Raw genomic sequence first — 23,513 nt, 5'->3', positions numbered from 1 at the left:
ATTGGGAAGATATCCAACTCTACCTCTATCTATTGGAAAGACCTTTCACCTTAATCCTTAGGACATCTAACAGCCACGATAACTCTTGGAAGGACATCTAACGCTCGGGAGAACATCTCACCCTAACCTTGGGAAGTGCATCGAATGCTAACCCTTGGAAAGATGTCAAACACTGAAGACGTCTAAATGATCTTGCCCTTATCCTTGGGAGTAGTGTTATCTAACCCTAGCCATACGCCAATTTGTTTAAATTATAAACAACAGCAAAGTTCAGCGAAGTTCACGTGATTGTGCATAGAAACATATTGAATTGTTTTATGCACTAACACAAATTTGTTTTTCAATCTCTTCCCGACAATAATACAAATAAAAGTAATAACCAATGTACTGGTTGGTGAAAGAGTGATCATGGCGGGCCATCATCTACCATATGATAACCATTATTTTGTGATACTGGGTTGGCAATGGTGCACAAGGACAAAAAACGTAAACTCACATTCGTCAATAACACTGTGACCTTAAAAGGCAAAAAAAAACAATCGGTGACGTTTCAGGCAATGACCCTTCTTCATAGCCCAGACAATGACCCTTCCGGGGAAATGGCCCTTGTCCATGTGCTATGAATAAGGGCCATTTGCCCGAAATGTCGCCTATTATATAATCTATATATTTTTTTTTACTTTAAGGCCACAGAGTTACGGACACATATGTTGTGTTTCTAACCATATTCTAGTTTATCCGGGGCTTGGGCAAAACATCGACATGGCCACGACACCGGAATATAACGGACCTTCAGAATATTGGCTCCCATAACACAAATGTGACGTTGGATATGCTATTATTATTTATATTGTTATTGACTTAAAGTAGGGATGATCAAACTCCAGTCTTCGCTATCCACCACGATGCACCTTTTCACGTTCGCCAACCTCCATTCAAACGAACCCGGAAGGCACCAACTGCACTAGTTAGTTGGTAAGGAAGCACACATGCGCCTTGGTGGGGTTCAAGGACTGGCCTTGAAGAGGCCTTGTATTTGAGGTTTCTTCCTATTCTTGTTTTTTTGACACAGCCCGTCAAGGTTCTCTATCGCCATACAGCATTCACAGTTCAACGCAATGCTATTCAAATCGTTCTCTTTTTGCAATAAAACATATATAACAAATTATTAATTTAGGGGCCGTCCATAAATGACGTCACGTGATTTTGGACGATTTTTGACCCCCCCCCCCCCGTCACACGGCGTCACAAAAAGTCAGACCAACCTCAAATATTACGTCACAAAGCTCTGCCCCCCCCCAACCATATTTCCATTTTGAAAATAAAACATGCTTCAAATCGCTTTAAACTATTGTCATTGTAGTGCGTATTTAATGTGGCGCTGCACTCTGATGTTGTAGGAGAAAACTTTTATTTAAAAGTCAATTTAAGTACGTGTTTATATTTATTTAAAGTTGCGCTTTTTGGTGTGACGTCACATTTCTCAACCCCCCCCCCCTCTCGCACACATCGTCACAAATGTCTGACCCCCCCCCAGGTGCGTGACGTCATTTATGGACGGCCCCTTAGGGCTACCTATCACAATGTATCCAATTGATCTTTCACCAGGTTATAAAACATTGCATATTTGCTTGAATATAAGTTGTATTTAATGTGTGTGGAATACTGTAATTATACCAATGTATTGCATGTCAAATTCCTTGCTGAATTAAAATGACTGATTAATCACTGATGCATGTTATGATTATGGTTGCTTTTGCTCCCGTACTTTCAAATGTATAATAAATAACAATTTATTGTGCATTAATGAGATTGCAGTTACATTATGATAAACATAAAGACAAAGACTCCCCCGTATAGCCTGAACAGATTGTTGGGGTAAGTGCTGTTAGCGAGCACCTATGAAGACTGGCAAGGTACACGAGGTGATTGGCCACACTACGCCCGACCGCTTTTGTCTTCCTATTAGCACCAGGTACTAATTTGAGGCTGAATTGGTATAGGCAAGGCCCAGGACCGGTTCAGATAATCGTCACTGGTTTTGGCCGTGAGCGGGAAGCGAACTTGGTTCGCCGGGTTTGTCGCACGGTGCGCTAACTGCTACACTACCGCTCCCCACAATATAAGCGTGGATACACATACGGACAAGGGGGCACTCTTAGTGCTCTGGGCAGGGTACAAAGCAGACTCAAGGAGCTCAAAAGAGGGAGTGGTGTGAGAAGTGGGCAAGGAGTGGAGAGGAGACCACATGCTCCTGAAGGTTGGAGAGGAAATGTAGGCTGGAAATGGGGCAGTAGTTCGACAGGATGTAGGAAGATTCGTTTTATAAAGCATTGTTCAAGCAATTGCATATCGGAATGACTGAGCAACGACAGACAAGCTGGAAGGCTAACTGGCGGTGGGCCGGTGCCAACAATTTATCTGCTATTTACTATGTACGTTATTAAGATTATTACATACGCGTGTTTTGTCAGAATGGGAGTAATGACGGCAGTTATACAGGCACGGGGCACGATGCCAGGAGACATTGATAGGTTAATACTGGTAGGAACCTCCTGGTTCCACCAGCCCACAAGGGATTATTGTGTCCGTCCGTCGTGCATCTAAAAATGGGAGGGGCTGGGTGGAGAGGGGAGGGTGGGGAGGGGCTGAGTGGGAAGGGAGGGGCTGGGTGGGGAGGGGCTGGGTGGGGAGGGGCTGGGTGGGGAGGGTGGGGCTGGGTGGGGGATGTGAGGGGTGGGGCTGGGTGGGGAGGGGCTGGTCACCCCGTGGTGCCCTTATAAAACTCAACGTTTAACCTACTCACGCCGGCTTGTGCCTGCCCTCACAGTCGGGCATATTTGCGGAATACACCACTTCAAGGAAGTGCTCTTGCATGTGCACTCCCTCAATGCCCTCATCTGTTTTCACCTTCATCAAGAGGGAGATGTATTTATTTGCCAGCAGCTTGTAGTTTGAGCTGCTCACCTTCACTCGCTGTATGGCCGCTGAATTGAGGCCACTGTCTGAGGTGTTTGAAGCTTCAGATATATCTGCTTCAACCCGATCCCATGCCCTTTGTATCCTGGCATCAATTCTTTGGTTCTTTTCGGTTAAGTCACGTCTAAAAATAAAATAATAAATCAAAATAAAACAACACATTACGACGTTTCGATTGCAACACAAGCAATCATCATCAGGCATAAAAGAAATAGCAACAAAAATCTAACTAGAAAACTATAGACCGACATACAAGCAGACAGACATCACAACGGCACACATAGTGAGGAGTAGACAAGCACACGAAAATTAAATAACCTAGTAAAATATTGAAATGTGATGTAATACAACACAGAGAGTCGGTTAACACACAATTAACGCATATCCTGGTTGATTACGTGTTTCAAAATTTGCTAAATTAGAATTTTAAGTGTGAGCAACAAATATCTAACTAGAAAACTATAGACAGACATACAAGCAGACAGACATCACAACGGCACACAGAGAGAGGACACAAATCGGCTGTGTGAGCAACAAAATCTAACTAGAAAACTATAGACAGACATACAAGCAGACAGACATCACAACGGCACACAGAGAGAGGACACAAATCGGCACAAAGAGAAGGTCGTTTCTGTGACGGTCCCTTAAATATAGAGAGGAGGGGGAGGGGGCGGGGGGAGGGAGAGGGCGGGGAGAATCAGCATATCAATGAGTGCACGCCAACGTACTCCCATTGTAAGTGAGATGATAGACGCGGCACGGGAGGCAAACCTGAAAATTAGGACAAACGCGGCACGGGAGGCAACACAGGCAGAGAGAACAAATAGCCAGAAAGAAAAAGGATAAGTTTAAAACTTCCCCGTAGAAGTGGTTCAATCTTAATTTGGGAGCTTTCGTGACTGCAGGAATTATTCTTTGGTTCTTTTCGGTTAAGTCACGTCTAAAAATAAAATAATAAATCAAAATAAAACAACACATTACGACGTTTCGATTGCAACACAAGCAATCATCATCAGGCATAAAAGAAATAGCAACAAAAATCTAACTAGAAAACTATAGACCGACATACAAGCAGACAGACATCACAACGGCACACATAGTGAGGAGTAGACAAGCACACGAAAATTAAATAACCTAGTAAAATATTGAAATGTGATGTAATACAACACAGAGAGTCGGTTAACACACAATTAAGGTATATCCTGGTTGATTACGTGTTTCAAAATTTGCTAACTTAGAATTTTAAGTGTGAGCAACAAATATCTAACTAGAAAACTATAGACAGACATACAAGCAGACAGACATCACAACGGCACACAGAGAGAGGACACAAATCGGCTGTGTGAGCAACAAAAATCTAACTAGAAAACTATAGACAGACATACAAGCAGACAGACATCACAACGGCACACAGAGAGAGGACACAAATCGGCACAAAGAGAAGGTCGTTTCTGTGACGGTCCCTTAAATATAGAGAGGAGGGGGAGGGGGCGGGGGGGAGGGAGAGGGCGGGGAGAATCAGCATATCAATGAGTGCACGCCAACGTACTCCCATTGTAAGTGAGATGATAGACGCGGCACGGGAGGCAAACCTGAAAATTAGGACAAACGCGGCACGGGAGGCAACACAGGCAGAGAGAACAAATAGCCAGAAAGAAAAAGGATAAGTTTAAAACTTCCCCGTAGAAGTGGTTCAATCTTAATTTGGGAGCTTTCGTGACTGCAGGAATTATTCTTTGGTTCTTTTCGGTTAAGTCACGTCTAAAAATAAAATAATAAATCAAAATAAAACAACACATTACGACGTTTCGATTGCAACACAAGCAATCATCATCAGGCATAAAAGAAATAGCAACAAAAATCTAACTAGAAAACTATAGACCGACATACAAGCAGACAGACATCACAACGGCACACATAGTGAGGAGTAGACAAGCACACGAAAATTAAATAACCTAGTAAAATATTGAAATGTGATGTAATACAACACAGAGAGTCGGTTAACACACAATTAACGCATATCCTGGTTGATTACGTGTTTCAAAATTTGCGAAATTAAAATTTTAAGTGTGAGCAACAAATATCTAACTAGAAAACTATAGACAGACATACAAGCAGACAGACATCACAACGGCACACAGAGAGAGGACACAAATCGGCTGTGTGTGATTACGTGTTTCAAAATTTGCTAAATTAGAATTTTAAGTGTGAGCAACAAATATCTAACTAGAAAACTATAGACAGACATACAAGCAGACAGACATCACAACGGCACACAGAGAGAGGACACAAATCGGCTGTGGGAGCAACAAAAATCAAGGTCCTGCTTCTCAGCATCATAGTTTTCCAAGGCCCGCTGTGTCAGCCTGACCTGTCTTTGGGGCCTTGAACTCCCTTGGTCCTCTTGAGGCAGGATGGGAGGTCCTGGATTGCATACATCACTTTCATCAGCATCTATCCCTGCTGAACTGTGGCTTTCCATGCTGCGATGCTTGCAACACAATTTTTAACATAGACTTGTTGCAGAGCCGGTTGCCTGACAGCTCCTTGTTTGCTGCAGGCTGACTGCTTGAGAGCTCCTTGCTTGCTGCAGGCTGACTGCTTGAGAGCTCATTGCTTGCTGCAGGCTGACTGCTTGAGAGCACCTTTGCTTGCTGCAGGCTGACTGCTTGAGAGTTCCTTGCTTGCTGCAAGCTGACTGCTTGAGAGCTCCTTGCTTGCTGCAGGCTGACTGGGAGCTTCAAGAAGAGTGTCTTATTACTGTCTCAGCCTCGCTGTGCGCTGCGTCGCACCGCTATCCGAGTAGTTAACCTCGCATCCAATAAACCTTCAAAGCCAGGGTGAACATCCGACTCCAAATGTAATTTATTGAATTTAACGGAGTAAAGCTGATGGAAAAACACAGCACAGATACACCATCTGTTGATACTTAGAAACATCAACACAATGCATGAACACTACAGCATCACAACATTGTCCTAGATAACATGTTTCTCAACAATAGATCCTGGATGGACCAGGCACCCACAACAGCACTGAACAACTATACAAGAGAACAAGCTACTGTGTTAAACAAAGGCACATCGTGCAATCATCACACTGCACCCCAAATGTACAGCACTGCATATAACACTGCACTATGAATGAGACATTTTGTCATCCTTGCTCTCCAAATCGGCTCTACACCAATAGAGCGAGACCAGCGAGACCAGCTGCGCTTGGCCCGCGACTGGAAAATGCTAGCTGACATTGGCCGGCAACTTGTGTTTCCTCCGGAGATCGCAACCACCACCCTAAGACCTGACATGGTGCTCTGGTCCCGTTCGCTCATGAAGGTCTTCATCATTGAGCTCACAGTACCCTGGGAGGACTCAGTAGATGAGGCTTATGAGCGAAAACATCTGCGCTATGCCGATCTAGCTGCCGAAGCACGGCATCATGGCTGGAACACAGAAGTCCGACCAGTGGAGGTGGGCTGCAGAGGTTTTGTGGCAACATCTACTACCAGACTGCTTAGAGACCTGGGAATTAAGGGCCAGAGCCAGCGTTCGGCAATCAGAGCTGTATCGGAGGCGGCAGAAAGCAGCAGTCAGTGGCTCTGGATGAAGAGGAAAGACCCCAGCTGGGCCCCAAAGTGAGAGGGCCAGGAGGTATGCAGTCAACAATGCTTGACTCAGGGAGGAGGACGCCCCTGCCATGCATAGTCCCATGGGATGTTGGCTATCAACAACAAGTCAACTCCTCTGACTAATTGGGAATGGGACGCAAGCGTAGGATTGATCACCCTGTCGCTGGCCGCCTTTGGGGAGGGTGTATAGTATGAAAGGCCGAAACACCCTAGGAACCAAAGGGTCACTACTGACGATGCGCTCCCCAAATTTCACCAGGCTCACTGTTCATGAACTCTTGGAAGTGCTTGCACAAAGGATAGTAACATCTCATCCTGTGTTCTTTGGAATCTGAATATCTGGACTTGTCCAGTGACTGCTGAGAAAGATCAGCTGACAACAGGGGAAAGTCCTTGTGGTGGCACGGAGAGACGGGTGACAGGAGGGAATAGACCCCACTGGGACAGTCATGGGTTAGCTTCCCATTTCTGTAGTTTCCCATGCTTCGCAGTATGTTGGAAACACCCGATTTAGCTACAGAAAGTCAACATACGAGAATACCCCTAGAGTCTGCGAGAGCGGGGGCGGAAGATGACTCATCGACTGACAACATGGTAACGACTGGACCGGAAACGACTACGAGTAATGAGAGCACAGCACAAGAGAACACCACAGCAACTGTCACAAGTTCCGCTGCAACAGCAGGCCACAAACAGATGCAGGTATGTGTCTGTGGTTGGAGGAAAGTTACATCACACCATGGGTTGAGGATCCACCAGGGGAAGAAGGGGTGTTTGGGTAAAGAGAGACAGAGGCCTCGCATTGATTACTTTCTGCGAAAGCGATCAAATCAGTCGAATGAAGCACAGCAACTGGACGCAAACCATAGTTTGCAGTGCATCAGTACCACTGTCATGGAGGACGTAAACTCAAGCACCGAAGTAACAACTGAGGTGGAACCAACAGGAGTGGAACTCACCCAGCCTCCGAGACCTGCAATCGAGAGGAGACTACCAGGGCACAGACCGTATGTGAAGTGGCCTGGCGCCAGTGACAAGAAGTTGTGGGAAACAGTGAATACTGACCTTACCTTGACCCTCGAGAAACTTCGAGGCACAGTGGAGAAGAAGTTGGAGAGGATGGGGGACATCATCTATGAGTACGGGGCAGAAAGCTTTGGAGTGCAAGAGGCAAAAGGCGGGAGAAAGGTTCCAACCCCACCAGTTTCCAGGAGGCAACAAGATATCAAGCGCCTCGTTCAAGAAAGGAGACAGCTTAAGAAACAGTGGAAGAAAGCCTCGGAAGTGGAAAAGGAGGGCATAGAGGCACTTCAGGCTGACATCAAAACCCGGTTGGCATCCCTCCGTAGAGCAGAGAACCTACGAAAGCGCAGAAGGAAGAAAGAACAAACTAGAACTCGATTCTATGAAGATCCCTTCAAGTTTCTTAAAAGTCTCTTCACGAAGGAAAAAAGTGGAGTTCTAAAAACAACAAAGAAAGACCTAGAAGAGCACCTGAGAACAACAAACTTTGACTCAAAGCGACATGAACATCTGGCCATCCCATCAGATATCCCACCCATTGAACCCCCGGAACATCATATTGAGACCAGCCCTCCGACATGGAAAGAGGTGGAAAACACAGTTCGAAGGGCAAGAACAGCATCAGCCCCGGGGCCAAATGGAGTCCCGTACAAAGTGTATAAGAACGCACCAGACGTCCTGAGGTTCCTCTGGAGGCTTATGAGAACAGCTTGGCAAAATAAGATAATACCCAAAGTGTGGCGTAGGGCAGGCGGGGTCCTGATCCCTAAGGAGAAGGATGCAGTGAACATCAGCCAATTCCGCCCAATCTCCTTACTGAATGTCGAGGGTAAAATCTTCTTTAGGATCATTGCCCAGAGGATGGCCGAGTACCTGCAAAGGAATGCGTACGTCGATACATCTGTACAGAAGGCAGGAATATCAGGGTTCTCTGGCTGCTTGGAACATTCCAGCATGATCTGGCACCAGATCCAAATGGCCAAGGTGGAGAAAAGGGACCTCCATGTAGTCTTCCTCGACCTCGCCAATGCATTTGGCTCTGTGCCCCATGAACTCCTGTGGTCTGCCTTCAGATTTTTCCACATACCGGACACCATCACAACCCTGGTGAAGTCGTACTTTCAGGATCTGCAGTTCTGCTTCACCACCTCAGAGTTCACCACCTCATGGCAATGCCTGAATGTAGGTATAATGGCGGGATGTACCATTTCTCCATTGGCATTCATAATGGCAATGGAGGTTATCATCAGATCCTCAAAATGGGTTGCTGGTGGACAGCGAGTCGACTCTGGTTTTCGCCTCCCTCCACTCAGAGCCTACATGGACGACATTACAACATTGACCACCACTGTCCCATGCACCAGGAGACTGCTCAGAAAACTTGAGGAGAACATCAGCTGGGCCCGTATGAAGATTAAACCATCCAAGTCACGCAGCATCTCGATTGTGAAGGGAGTACTCTGTGACCTGAAATTCTTCATCGGAGATGACCAAATCCCAACAGTGTCTGAGCAGCCGGTAAAAAGCCTTGGAAGGTGGTATGATGCAAGCCTGAAGGACAAAGACCAGGTGCAACAGCTGCGCAAAGACATCAGTAGTAGCCTACAGTCCATCGACAACACCCAGCTACCTGGAAAGTTAAAGGCCTGGTGTCTGCAGTTTGGTCTCCTACCCCGGGTGTTGTGGCCCCTAGCAGTGTATGAGGTTCCAATCTCAACAGTGGAGAAGATGGAAAGAGGAGCCACGAGCTACTTAAAGAAGTGGCTCGGAGTTCCACGATGCCTTACCACCATAGGCCTCTATGGAGATGGTGTCCTCAAGCTGCCCCTCACCAGTCTAACCGAGGAATTCAAGTGTGCAAAAACCAGGCTCCAGATGACACTGAATGAATCTCGAGACCCAGTGGTGAGCAACAACGCGCCGACCTTGGCAACTGGGCGCAAATGGAGGCCAGGAAAAGCAGTCCAGGAGGCAACAGCAGCCCTCAGACATGCTGACATTGTAGGTCATGTTCAGCAAGGGAGAGGAGGCCTTGGGCTAACTAGCCGTGCTGCTTGGAGTAAGCCCACTGCACCAGAGCGGCGGAAGATGGTAGTGCAGGAAGTACGCCATCAGGAGGAGGCTGCAAGGTGGGCCAAGGCAGTCTCTCTTGCCAAACAAGGACAGTGGACTCGATGGGACAGTGTGGAGAAGAGGAAGATCAGCTGGAAGGATCTGTGGGCCATGGAAGCGAGGCGGTTGAGCTTTTCCATCAGAGCAACATATGACATCCTTCCAACACCAGTTCATCTTCACCAATGGTATGGTGAAGATCCGGACTGTGCCCTCTGTTCCATGCCAGCCAACCTCAGGCACATTCTCACAGGGTGTAAAACAAGCCTCACCCAAGGACGCTACACTTGGCGTCACAACCAAGTCCTTAAAAAACTTGCGTCCGCCCTGGAGGACAAGCGAGCTGCCACCTACTCCCTACCACCCCCAGCAGCATCACACCCCTTACGGACGACCTTTGTCCGCGAAGGGGCTAAACCACCGAAGAGCGGCTCTACACCAATAGAGCGAGACCAGCTGCGCTTGGCCCGCGACTGGAAAATGCTAGCTGACATTGGCCGGCAACTTGTGTTTCCTCCGGAGATCGCAACCACCACCCTAAGACCTGACATGGTGCTCTGGTCCCGTTCGCTCAAGAAGGTCTTCATCATTGAGCTCACAGTACCCTGGGAGGACTCAGTAGATGAGGCTTATGAGCGAAAACATCTGCGCTATGCCGATCTAGCTGCCGAAGCACGGCATCATGGCTGGAACACAGAAGTCCGACCAGTGGAGGTGGGCTGCAGAGGTTTTGTGGCAACATCTACTACCAGACTGCTTAGAGACCTGGGAATTAAGGGCCAGAGCCAGCGTTCGGCAATCAGAGCTGTATCGGAGGCGGCAGAAGGCAGCAGTCAGTGGCTCTGGATGAAGAGGAAAGACCCCAGCTGGGCCCCAAAGTGAGAGGGCCAGGAGGTATGCAGTCAACAATGCTTGACTCAGGGAGGAGGACGCCCCTGCCATGCATAGTCCCATGGGATGTTGGCTATCAACAACAAGTCAACTCCTCTGACTAATTGGGAATGGGATGCAAGCGTAGGATTGATCACCCTGTCGCTGGCCGCCTTTGGGGAGGGTGTATAGTATGAAAGGCCGAAACACCCTAGGAACCAAAGGGTCACTACTGACGATGCGCTCCCCAAATTTCACCAGGCTCACTGTTCATGAACTCTTGGAAGTGCTTGCACAAAGGATAGCAACATCTCATCCTGTGTTCTTTGGAATCTTACTTGGGTACAAGTTTGACTTGACTTATTCGATTACAAGTAACATTCACAATAAGGCAAGTTGCAGGCTTCGTTGTTAACTAGGCCTCGTATTTATCGTAACAATTTAACAGCATTATAAAGGCATGTACAGCATTATAACGGTCAATCTAACATTATAACAGCATTCCCAGTATTATAAGAAAATAAACCAACTTACAGACAATGCTTCTTAAAGTCCCACAATGGACAATTACAGCTGGCTTCACTGGGACGCGATGTGTGCCGCCATCTTGAACTTTGTGTAATGGCGGAACCCCAGCCTCGTGGTTGAAAGGCTGTCAAATCGTAACTTCCTGTTCACGTGACCAAACTCACCCTCAAAACAGGAAATTCCTGTGTATTCACACCCCCACTCCTGCATGGAGCAAAACACCTGCTGTGGGGCAGAACAATATATGAAGGACTGCAGAGCTTGCCCAATTGTGTCCGTTCACTGCCTGGTTGCCTTAGATTTTTTTAAAGGACATTTTATTCACGAATGTGTTGAATTTTCATGCATGAAAACAACATTTGTAAATTTCAGGTTACATGATAGGTCGTGAACTGTTCTCGATGTGGGCGGGAAGGTCCGTTCCCCGGTGTGACGATCGCTGTGTAGTGGGTTTGTATGGAGACGGAGTCTTCGAAGGAGGCAACACGTTAATTATATAATGTAAGAGCAACAAAAACACTAGGTCCCTAACACGAAGGGGTAATGGCCCCTTCCACTCACAACCTAGGGAGGTACAGCCTCCGGGCTAACGTGCCCTAGCCACTGGGGCTAACTGCTCCTGTAGCCCTCCGGCTAGTGGGACCTAGGGGAGGCTGACGCGACCCAACCAAGGTGCGAGTCACAACCCTGGCCCATCCAGACCCGGCCCTTAGAAGGACGTCGGGTTGAGGGATCCTCAGGGTCCTAGCCTATTGACCGCTGGCCTCACTGAGCCCCGGCCCTCAGAAGGACGTCGGGGCTTGGGGTCCAGGGTCCTATCTTCAGGTGGCTTCTTGACTTCTGCTTGATGCGAACTCCCTCAGCCGCTCTGGGGTCTGGCTTTTATGGGGCTCCCAGGGTCACCCCGCCCCTGGCCACGCCCCCCATCTGGAACCTTCTCGAGGGACCTGGATTGTTGCGCAATCTCCCCCAGCCCCCCACCCGGGGTCCAGGGGTGTCCCCCTCCGGTTCCCAACCGTCCCCCCCGGGATGCCTGACCCCAGAGTCCTGTTTGTCACAGGTCGGACTCGCTATTGCCCCCTGTTGGGCCCTGACTGGAAGTACCAGCTCAACCACAGTGGTGGCGGCGTATTACGCCCAACAATTACCCACAACACCTGTTACCTGCGTCGCTTTACGAGAAGGGCGTTTGTTTGTCACGTTGCGTGACGTGGAAATCGTCGTTAAGGAATGCAAGGTTTATTTTGGGGTCATTGCGAAACAGCAGTGGTTTTAAGGTGGCATTTCAATACGGCGACTTTAATGACAACAAAAATGCTATTTTATTAATATATATTATACACTAAGTTTTACAAAAACGTATGCTGATTGTTTTTGTATCTTTACATATATTATGAGTGGCAATGTATGTCAAATTATAATCATACGCATATTTGTACACTTCATGATATTTAGTCAAGCATGTTTTTCCCCTGAAAAGTAATGGCGATTTTTTTAAAACCCATCCAAGTTAGGAAATTGCGAATGTGAGGATCTCACATTTCTGATTTGTGTGTCGTTACTGCATTGGGATACATGGGGAGACGCAATGTGGCACGGAGGCACTTTGCTGTGTGGAGCTATTGTATGGAGAAACACGGGGAGACGCATAGAGATCTGGATACACATTCCTGCTGGGTGTACCTACTGCTAGCAACAAAGCCATTGAAAGTACAGTGCAGGCGTTTGTTTAGTAGAGTAGAGTCAATAAAGTCCATCTGTCGATTACAGCCGGAAGTCACAATTATAGCAGAATTCAAGAATCACATGAACACAAATACAAAGTGTACGCTTATGTCAAATTACATCGTTAACATATCCCTTGTCATCTCACATAGAGTAAATAAATCAACAGCAAAACAAATATTTGTGCTTAGCTAGTAAACATGCCAACGTTGGCCGACATTGACCCAACGTTTTATAATTTACTGGATATTCGACTTTCTACGTGGACCAGCAATCAGTCGACGCCCACGGACAATACAATACACAGCAATAACTAATTACAGTCACGACATGTATCTGTTAGACAGGTTCACAAAACACGTTTAACCTGCTCTTCCATTTCCCCCTGCCATATAACCGACGAAGTTTGACAAATAACACATTCCTGCGGAGGAAGCTGGTAGCAACGTTGGGTTGCTCGGTCAATGGCCAGGGTCAACGGCGGCGTGGTGTATTCCTCAAATATGGCCGACTGTGAGGGCGGGCACAAGCCGGGGTGAGTAGGTTAAACGTTGAGTTTTATAAGGGCACCATGGGGTGACCAGCCACTGCCCACCCAGCCCAACACCCCACCTAGCCCCACCCCCTACCCAGCCCCACCCTCCCCATCCTCCCATCCCCACCCGGTCCCTCCCTCCCTTCCCACCCAGCCCCTCTCCCCACCCAGCCCCTCCCTGCACGACAGACGGACGGACACAATAATCCCCTGTGGGCTGGTGTAACCAGGAGGTTCCTACCAGTAAAACCAGCTTCCCTGGACGCTGTGGCTGGCCAATGTTGTGACTTGGCTCTGCAACACACCGGTGTGCTGTACTAGTGACGAATTGGCATTTTCTGTTCACGTGACAACCCTTACTAGTTGGCTGTGTCGGGTGGTGGCGGGTTCAACGAAACATTTATATATCCGCGATATAACCAAAAAACCTCGATAATGAATTCGAAAAACAGTTCGCACATCTGATTAGCACGGTTGGCTACACACGATGCGAAAGAAGTACACCACAGAGTACGCCACGAAAGAAACCAGTTTGCTCCCGACCATGCAAACAGCCCCCATCCCCTACCTCTTCCGAGAAATGCGAGCGTCACGTCAGTCGCCCAGCTCCCCCCATCCCCTCCCCAACATTTCCACGTCCTTGCTGTTGACATTAAAACCCAACCCACGGGCGAGGTTGAGGTGCCAAAACAGCACACGCGCAGGTGCGCGTCGTGTCAAATTTTCAACTCGGAAAGTCAAACGTTGTCACGCGTCACCCATCCGTAACCGCAATTGTGAGACCTGGCGACGTGAAGTCGTTCACTCCTTGCCGACGACGGAACGCGCTCCTCCTACAGCTGCTCCCGGACGCCTGTCCAGAGGTCCATTATACTGCGCACGAGGTAATTAAAAGCTTTTTCAAGATTTAACATGGGTTGTTAAATGACCGCTAAGACAAACATATGTAAATTTCGATTTAAAGCTTTCGTGACTGCAGGGATTCACCTTCTTGGTTCTTTCGTTAAAATCACGTAGAAGGGAAATAATAAAATAATAATAAATTTTATGTTTATGGTTGGGTGCTCGGGCCTTTTATTATTTTATTATTTCCCTTCTACGTGATTTTACCGAAGGAACCAAGAAGACAAACATGTGTAGTTTAAGTAACATTTCCCGGCGACCTTAATTCGGTTCTCGACCACGGCTAACGTCAGTGTCGAGTGATCTCTGAACCCAACGGGTCCAGGGCTCTCACGACACCAACTCGCATGTGACCAGCCTGGTGAAGTATGGTCAAACAACACTTACGGCCGACGCAGTGTGGGAAGGCCTATACATTCAGAAGTGTATCGGCAAGGGGCTGTTGTACGTAGATTATAATTTTATGTAATTAGTAAGTAACTTTAACAAGCCACGAGGTGCTAACGGAGACGGACAATACCAGAGTTACGATGTAAGACAATTTCAAACCTACTTCGCTTGTTCACACAATCGCATCCTAAGACGCTCTGTAGAAGTGCACGGTCATTACACAATTCACAATGTTGTGCTGTTGATGTTCGTGTTGGCGTCCTGTACAGATTACACCACCACCACCAAGTTGACTTAGCACACGGCTGGGACGTATGTTGTCGCTATCCACCGTGGTGAACGTTTAAGGTGAGGATGATTTTTGTTTGTTTCTAAACGTCGTTTCCAACGTTTCTCTTGTTTCTTACGCGATTTGTTGCGTATGGTTGCAATTTACTTTGCTCAGTTGGTGTTCGCCGCTGAGGTCCTGGCGGGTTTCTGTTGCTCTGGGGGTATGTGGCAAACATCCAGGTGGGGTGCGTGAAGCGATTCATAAATGTGTGACATTATATCATGCATGAGAGACATTGGTGAATGATTATTTATGAATCTGCCAGTGTAAAATAACTACGATAACCTAGAACTATATAAAGGACCATTCTAAACTCATTGATCGTAATAACGTCACGCATGCAGATCGTCCGCTGATTTTTTTTTCGCCTGTTGTTACTCGTGAGTTAAGATACCTCGCAAAATGGACAATTGGTTAAAATATTGATGTTCATTCTTAATACATTTATTTAGGAGTACCTTGTTGGGTCAGGCAAGGGTGGGGGGGGTACTCGGTTGAAACAAAATTCAACAAAGGGGGCACAGTAACCAAGCAAGGTTGAGAACCACTCAATGCCCCTGTACCATTCACGTTCTATTGTAATGTTCACCGATGCCATATTTATTGAGGGCAATATTGGCACGTAAAATAAAGATCGATTAATGGACTATATAAATGTTGTCTTAAATTCAGGGTGACTGTACGGAAGCAACATACGTACTGTGTCGGTGGTCATTCTGTAGTCGCTCGGCTACAGAATGAGACGACGGTATGTTGAAAAGTCTGACAAGATCCAAGCAGAGCCGTGCGAGACAAAAGGTGCACAGGACGGGGCGGAAGAGAAGGTACGACGGACATGCACGGCCTGCCGTCTGTTTTTGCCGTTCAGTTTATTGTCGATTTGGACGGAATGGGTCACTGAAACGTGTTAAGTTACACACCTAATTAGACTCCAAACGCGTACATCGAATAACAATCATCTGCTTAGATAACTGCTGTTGTGTAGTGTAGTAGAACGACAATACTGCGTTGGCTCGGTATGGGGGCTGTACGCGGGTGTCACGGAGGTCGTATCAGGCCGCGTGAACCCAACAGGACACGTGACTGGATAAAGGGGGGCAGGGGTCCCAGGGAGGTCACGTGGTTGGGAGCTCGGGCCTTCCCGAAGGATCGGGAAGGGGGGTGTGGCTTGGGGCGGAGCCAGCCACGCCGGAGGGGATAAGCGGGGTGTGGACGGAGAGCTGGGCTGTTCTGAGCTGTTCTGCTGGGTCAACTCTGGGATGAAGCCACCATCTACGATCCTCGGTCTCCAGGCCAGATATGTAGCATCCCCGTGTGTTAGCTAAGTTAGGAACAGTGGTTACCACCCTATGTCGTTATCCTGTTAATGTAAAGAGTTACCCGTTGTGTTTAGCTCATAAATAGTGTTGCCTTCAAAGTTCCAATGTGCGCCTGAATGTAACCCACTACAGTTGTATAAATATCCACTGCTTAAAAATAAGTAGAGGAAGGAGCGCTTTCAAATTAAATAAACGAACGATAGTTTGCCATTAGTTTGAAACACGCCATTCATCCGCTGCAGTGATTGCTCCCCCACAAACAGAAATCTGCCACGTCACCTCTGAAAAGCGTCGGTATCATCACCTGGACTGCTGCTAATCGTAGCTACCACGGGTTTTCAAATTCACTGACCATTTAGTTTCATTGCAGTCGGCTCGGACAATGCACTGTGCGGTTTTACGCCACTAGGTGGATTCTGACAAAAATGTGAGGGAAACGTCTCGCTGCATTTCTCGTGCGCAGTCATACGAAGGGCACGGGGTTACGCACGGGATACGTTTGTCATTTAAACGAAACTTTTTATTTTACCAAGTAAGGCCCACTGAGCTACACTGCTCTTTTTCAGAAGAGACCTGGTCACAAATGATAGCTCAACGAAGTGGCCTACATGGAAATGTATAACTGCCAAATACTCTTAAATGCATGTTTCTAAATGTGGAGGGAAAACCCGGATGACCCGGATAAAAATCCACGTGACTACGGAGAGAGCATGCAAAATTCTAATATATAGGCATCAAAGTCAGGATCGAACCCAAGACCTCCTGTATACCAGGAGAGGTAGTTAACATCTCACCACCGCAGCACCCAGTGTCAAAGAAATTGTACCTGAGGTCCAAGAGACAAATCCCATTCATTAAGCATATTTGGCATAGCTTATATAATATTTAAACGTCGCTTTACCTACTGAACCATCATTGTACTTTCATGAGAAATATGAATGATATCTTGTCAATGTGCTAAATCTATGTTAACCTTTTTGTACATTTTCAGATTGGCATGACGACCCTAGAAGAAAACAGTGATAAAAATGTGATAATGGTACTTAGATGTCTACAACAAATAGCTACAAAACACAAAGACATCCAAAGTAATGCTGATTCATATGTTGACAGCATTTGCTTTACAATTGGTGAGTTTAATGACGTGATGGAGAAGGTTAAGCAGAACAAAATAACACCTGAGGTGGCAGTGGAAGATTTTGCCACCCAATTCCATGCACTGAATGAGGAAGGTAAACACATTTTCAGCGCCTATGATCCTAGTTTAAACGATCTTTGTAACTTAACAAATAAAACACAAGATGAAAAAAACAACTGCAAAGAAAGATTGTATAGGCTTGCAGCAATAAAGCCAAAACAAATCGAGACACTTGCAAATGACAGAGCTGCAGGATGGAATAAGGTGGCCGGAGAAGCGGGAATAGTAGCAGTAAAATCAGGGTGTATAGGAGCAGCAGGGGGTGGGACAATCTTGTTAAGTGCAGCAGGAGCAAAGGTGGCAGGGGCGTCGGCAATTGCCGCGTGTGCAGTAGAGGTAGCAGCAACAACAGGGACAATAATAGTAGGAGGTGCAGCGGTAGCAACAGGGGCAGCATTGGTTGCAGGAGGAGGGGCCCTTGCATTGGGATTAGGAGTCAAAGTGGCACACCACTGGTCTAAACGTTCAGAGGAGGAAATTCAACAAGAAAAAAATCAGTGGAAGGCAACCGAGGCAAATTTTAGCCAATTAACTGAGCAGAATGAAAAAATAAAAGAGGTAATTGATCAAGAAAAAAGTTTGCTTTTGAAAGTGAACTTACGTTTAGAAAGTATTGCTAACCAAATGAAATTGGCGAAAAGTATTAGCTCAGGAATGCTTGAAGCTAAACTTAAAAGGCAATCTAAAGAAATAAGAAATCTCATGGATGAATGTGACAAATACAAGAAACTGAGAATGCAAACAAAGAACACTATAAATCCAGAAAATGCAATATGCACAACGCATACACAATAGCAGAGGGGAAGATTGCTGATAGCCACTACATCTGGCGAGACATAGTGGCTATTCACACAAACGGCAAACCATTGTGTCCCACATCCTTCTGCACTCATCTTGGGTTTAAATATTCCAAAAAGTGCGTCGGTATCTTTAGTCTAGAATTAGAATTGCAAAAAAGGTTTTATAAATATTTTCAAAAAAAGGGAATCATGAGGATAACTCCTAGGCTTTCGCTACCAATATTATCCATAACAGGTTTTTTGGGTTACATCGCATAAATATAAATTTGTCCTATGAGATCTCTTTTACCAGTGGCAAAATATAATAGTAGGTTTTTACCCTTTTAACTGGTACAAAACTGACACCTTTATTCAAGGCATCATGTTTGCAATGACCACAACACAAGTAGTCAAAAAAGCAAACAAAAAGAAGCAACTCTGATAAGGACAGTGCATATTATCATCCTTATCAGAGTTGCTTCTTTTTGTTTGCTTTTTTGACTACTTGTGTTGTGGTCATTGCAAACATGATGCCTTGAATAAAGGTGTCAGTTTTGTACCAGTTAAAAGGGTAAAAACCTACTATTATAAATTTGTCGTTAAACCCGCCACCACCGACACAGCCTATTAGCAAGGTTTGTCATGTAAATAAAACGTGCCAATAAGTTACTACTTCAGCACACCGGTGTGTTGGAGAGTAAACCCACAAAATATATAATTCGAGTACGAATTGCCTCATCATGCGACAGCCAGAACCTCTACTTTGGATAACACTTGGGGGCACATCTAAACATAACTCTTGACCCTTGGGAGAATATTTTACCTGCATCCTTTAGAGCAGCGGTCCCCAACCTTTTTGGCACCGGGAACCGGTTTCGTGGAAGACAATTTTTTCACGGACGGGGGGGGGGGTGGTTTCGGGATGATTCAAGCGCATTACATTTATTGTGCACTTTATTTATATTATTATGACATAGTAATATATAATGAAATAATTATGCAACTCACCATAATGCAGAATCAGTGGGAGCCCTGAGCTGGAGGTGATGGGAGACGACGACAGCCGAAGTGCTCTCAGTGCAGACACATTTGATGAAGGGTAGCCTTCAATAATTGCTTCTGTTCATAGTGTTAACGTTTTTTTTTTATTTAGAAAAACTCCAAAGGCTTGGTCTCCATGTGGCGAAGAAGTTTTGAACGTTTCATGGCTTCGTTGGGTAGCCGGTCGCCACATATTATACAAAGCGGGCTTGGAGAATGTGAATCACCTGTTGCAATGAGCCCATAATTTAAGTAGGACTCTTGGTATTTTCTTTTAAATGCAGCTTTCTTTTTGTAGGCAGTCTTAGAGTCTTCTGCTGTCACATCATTGGGTCTTTCCCCCTTTTCAAAGAAGGTCTCCAGCGATGTTTGTTTTTAACTCATTCTGGCTAGGGTTAGCTTGTGGGCTTTCCAAAACTGTGACTGAGACAAGTGCGCAGTGTGGGAAAGAGGCGCGGACGGAAGTGGTAAACACAATAATGGGCAAGCCACGCGCGGACTAAAAAAAGTGTCTGATTGTGACTTCTCATAAGGAGCTCGCAACCTAGATCCCTCGCATGCACAGTATACACTAGGGTTCACGCTCCTATGAGAATCTAATACCGCCGCTGATCTGACAGGAAGCGGAGCTCAGATGGTAATGCGAGCGACGGGGAGCGGCTGTAAATTCAGATGATGAAGCTTCATCTGTCAATACAGATGATGAAGCTTCGCTCGCTCACCCACCGCTCACCTGCTATGCGGCTCGGTTCCTAACAGGCCACGGACCGGTACCGGTCCGCGGCCCAGGCGTTGGGGACCCCTGCTTTAGAGGACATCTATCCATAAGCATTGGGAAGATATCCAACCCTACCTCTATCTATTGGAAAGACCTTTCACCTTAATCCTTAGGACATCTAACAGTCACGATGACTCTTGGAAGGACATCTAACGCTCGGGTGAACATCTCACCCTAACCTTGGGAAGTGCATCGAATTCTAACCCTTGAGAAGATCTTAATTTTGGAGCTTTCGTGACTGCAGGAATTATTCTTTGGTTCTTTCGGTTAAGTCACGTCTAAAGATACAATAATAAATTAAAATAATAGCGACGTTTCGATTGCAACACAAGCAATCATCATTAGGCATAAAAAAATAGCAACAAAAATCTAACTAGAAAACTATAGACAGACATACAAGCAGACAGACATCACAAGGACACACAGAGAGAGGACACATATCGGCACAGAGAGAGGGGTCGTTTCTGTGACGGTCCCTTAAATATAGAGAGGGGGGCGGGGACGGAGAGAGGGAGGGGGCAGAGAAAATTAGCATATCAATGAGTGTATGGCAACGTGTTGCTGCTGTCTTCCTCCTAATTTTCAAGCTTGCGTGCCGTGCCACGTCGTCATCTTACTTGCGCAGCAGCAACACGTTGCCGTACACTCATTGATATGCTAATTTTCTCTGCCCCTCCCTCTCTCCGTCCCCGCCCCCCCTCTCTATATTTAAGGGACCGTCACAGAAACGACCCCTCTCTCTGTGCCGATATGTGTCCTCTCTTTGTGTGTCCTCGTGATGTCTGTCTGCTTGTATGTCTGTCTATAGTTTTCTAGTTAGATTTTCGTTGCTATTTCTTTTATGCCTGATGATGATTGCTTGTGTTGCAATCGAAACGTCGCTATTATTTTAATTTATTATTTTATCTTTAGACGTGATTTAACCGAAAGAACCAAAGAACCTTGAGAAGATGTCAAACACTGAAGACGTCTAAATGATCTTGCCCTTATCCTTGGGAGTACAGTGTTATCTAACCATAGCCATACGCCAATTTGTTTAAATTATAAACAACAGCAAAGTTCAGCGAAGTTCACGTGATTGTGCATAGAAACATATTGAATTGTGTTATGCACTAACAAAAATTTGTTTTTCAATCTCCTCCCGACAATAATACAAATAAAAGTAATAACCAATGTACTGGTTGGTGAAAGAGCGATCATGGCGGACAATCATCTACCATATGATGAACTTTATTTTGTGATACTGGGTTGGCAATGGTGCACAAGGACAAAAAACGTAAACTCACATTCGTCAATAACACTGTGACCTTAAAAGGAAAAAAAAAGAATCGGTGACGTTTCAGGCAATGACCCTTCCGAGGAAATGGCCCTTCTCTATGTGCTTTGAATAAGGGTCATTTGCCCGAAATGTCACCTATTATATAATCTATATATATTTTTTTACTTTAAGGCCACAGAGTTACGGACAGATATGTTGTGCTTCTAACAATATTCTAGTTTATCTGGGGCTTGGGCAAAACATCGACATGGCCACGACACCGAAATTTAACGGACGTTCAGAATATTGGCTCCCATAACACAAATGTGACGTTGGATATGCTATTATTATTTATATTGTTATTGACTTAAAGTAGGGATGATCAAACTCCAGTCTTCGCTATCCACCACGATGCACCTTTTCACGTTCGCCAACCTCCATTCAAACGAACCCGGAAGGCACCAACTGCACTAGTTAGTTGGTAAGGAAGCACACATGCGCCTTGATGGGGTTCAAGGACTGGCCTTGAAGAGGCCTTGTATTTGAGGTTCCTTCCTATTCTTGTTTTTTTTACACAGCCCGTCAAGGTTCTCTATCGCCATACAGCATTCACAGTTCAACGCAATGCTATTCAAATCGTTCTCTTTTTGCAATAAAACATATATAACGAATTATTACAAATCCCAATGTTATTTTGACATGTGTTTAATTTAGGGGCCGTCCATAAATGACGTCACGCGATTTTAGACGATTTTTTACCCCCCCCCCCTCGTCACACGGCGTCACAAAAAGTCAGCCCCCCCCTCAAATATGACGTCACAAAGCTCTGCCCCCCCCCAAACCATATTTCCATTTTGAAAATAAAACATGCTTAAAATCCCTTTAAACTATTGTCATTGTAGTGCGTATTTAATGATGCGCTGCACTCTGATGTAGGAGAAAACTGTTATTAAAAAGTTTATTTGAGTACGTGTTTATATTTATTTAAAGTTGCGCATTTTGATGTTACGTCACATTTCTCACCCCCCCCCCCTCGTCACACATCGTCACAAATGTCTGACCCCCCCCCCCCCCCCCAGGTGCGTGACGTAATTTATGGTCGGCCCTTTAGGGCTACCTATCACAAATGTATCCAATTGATCTTTCACCAGAATATAAAACATTGCATTTTTTGCTTGAATATAAGTTGTATTTAATGGGTGTGGAATACTGTAATTATACCAATGTATTGCATGTCAAATTCCTTGCTGAATTTAAATGACTGGTTAATCACTGGTGTATGTTATGATTATGGTTGCTTTTACTCCCGTACTTTCAAATGTATAATAAATAATGTATCGTGCATTAATGAGATTGCAGTTACATTATGATAAACATAAAGACAAAGACTCCCCCATATAGCCTGACCAGATTGTTGGGGTAAGTGCTGTTAGCGAGCACCTATGAAGACCGGCAAGGTACACGAGGTGAGTGGCCACACTACGCCCGACCGCCTTTGTCTTCCTATTAGCACCAGGTACTAATTTGAGGCTGAATTGACCTAGGCAAGGCCCAGGACCGGTTCAGATAATCGTCACTGGTTTTGGCCATGAGCGGGAATCGAACTTGGTTCGCCGGGTTTATCGCACGGTGCGCTAACTGCTACACTACCGCTCCCCACAATATGATAACCGTGGATACACATACGTACAAGGGGGCACTCTGGGTGCTCTGGGCAGGGTACAAAGCGGACTCAAGGAGCTCAAAAGAGGGAGTGGTGTGAGAGGTGGGCAAGGAGTTGAAAGGAGACCACATGCTCCTGAAGGTTGGAGAGGAAATGTAGGCTGGAAATGGGGCAGTAGTTCGACAGGATGGAGGAAGAGTCGTTTTATAAAGCGTCGTTCAAGCAAATTGCATCTCGGAATCACTGAGCAACGACAAACAAGCTGGAAGGCTAACTGGCGGTGGGCCGGTGCCAACAATTTATCTGCTATTTACTATGTACAGTATTAAGATTATTACATACGCGTGTTTTGTCAGAATGGGAGTAATGACGGCAGTTATACAGGCACAGGGCACGATGCCAGGAGACATTGATAGGTTAATACTGGTAGGAACCTCCTGGTTCCACCAG

The 23,513-nt window shown here is 46.0% G+C and overlaps 1 long non-coding RNA gene across 1 annotated transcript; it reads left to right on the top strand.

Moving 5' to 3' along the window:
• Positions 1–13,990: 13,990 nt before the first annotated feature.
• Positions 13,991–18,071, top strand: LOC144719009 (uncharacterized). The gene is made up of 3 exons (XR_013585517.1): positions 13,991–14,287; positions 14,966–15,044; positions 15,700–18,071. It is a non-coding gene; the product is annotated as an uncharacterized LOC144719009 (long non-coding RNA).
• The last annotated feature ends 5,442 nt before the right edge of the window (positions 18,072–23,513 follow it).

Source organism: Lampetra planeri, chromosome 5 (assembly GCF_965212315.1).
Source record: "Lampetra planeri chromosome 5, kcLamPlan1.2.h2, whole genome shotgun sequence".
NCBI lineage: Eukaryota > Metazoa > Chordata > Hyperoartia > Petromyzontiformes > Petromyzontidae > Lampetra > Lampetra planeri.
This window is presented reverse-complemented; position numbering and strand designations above follow the sequence as displayed.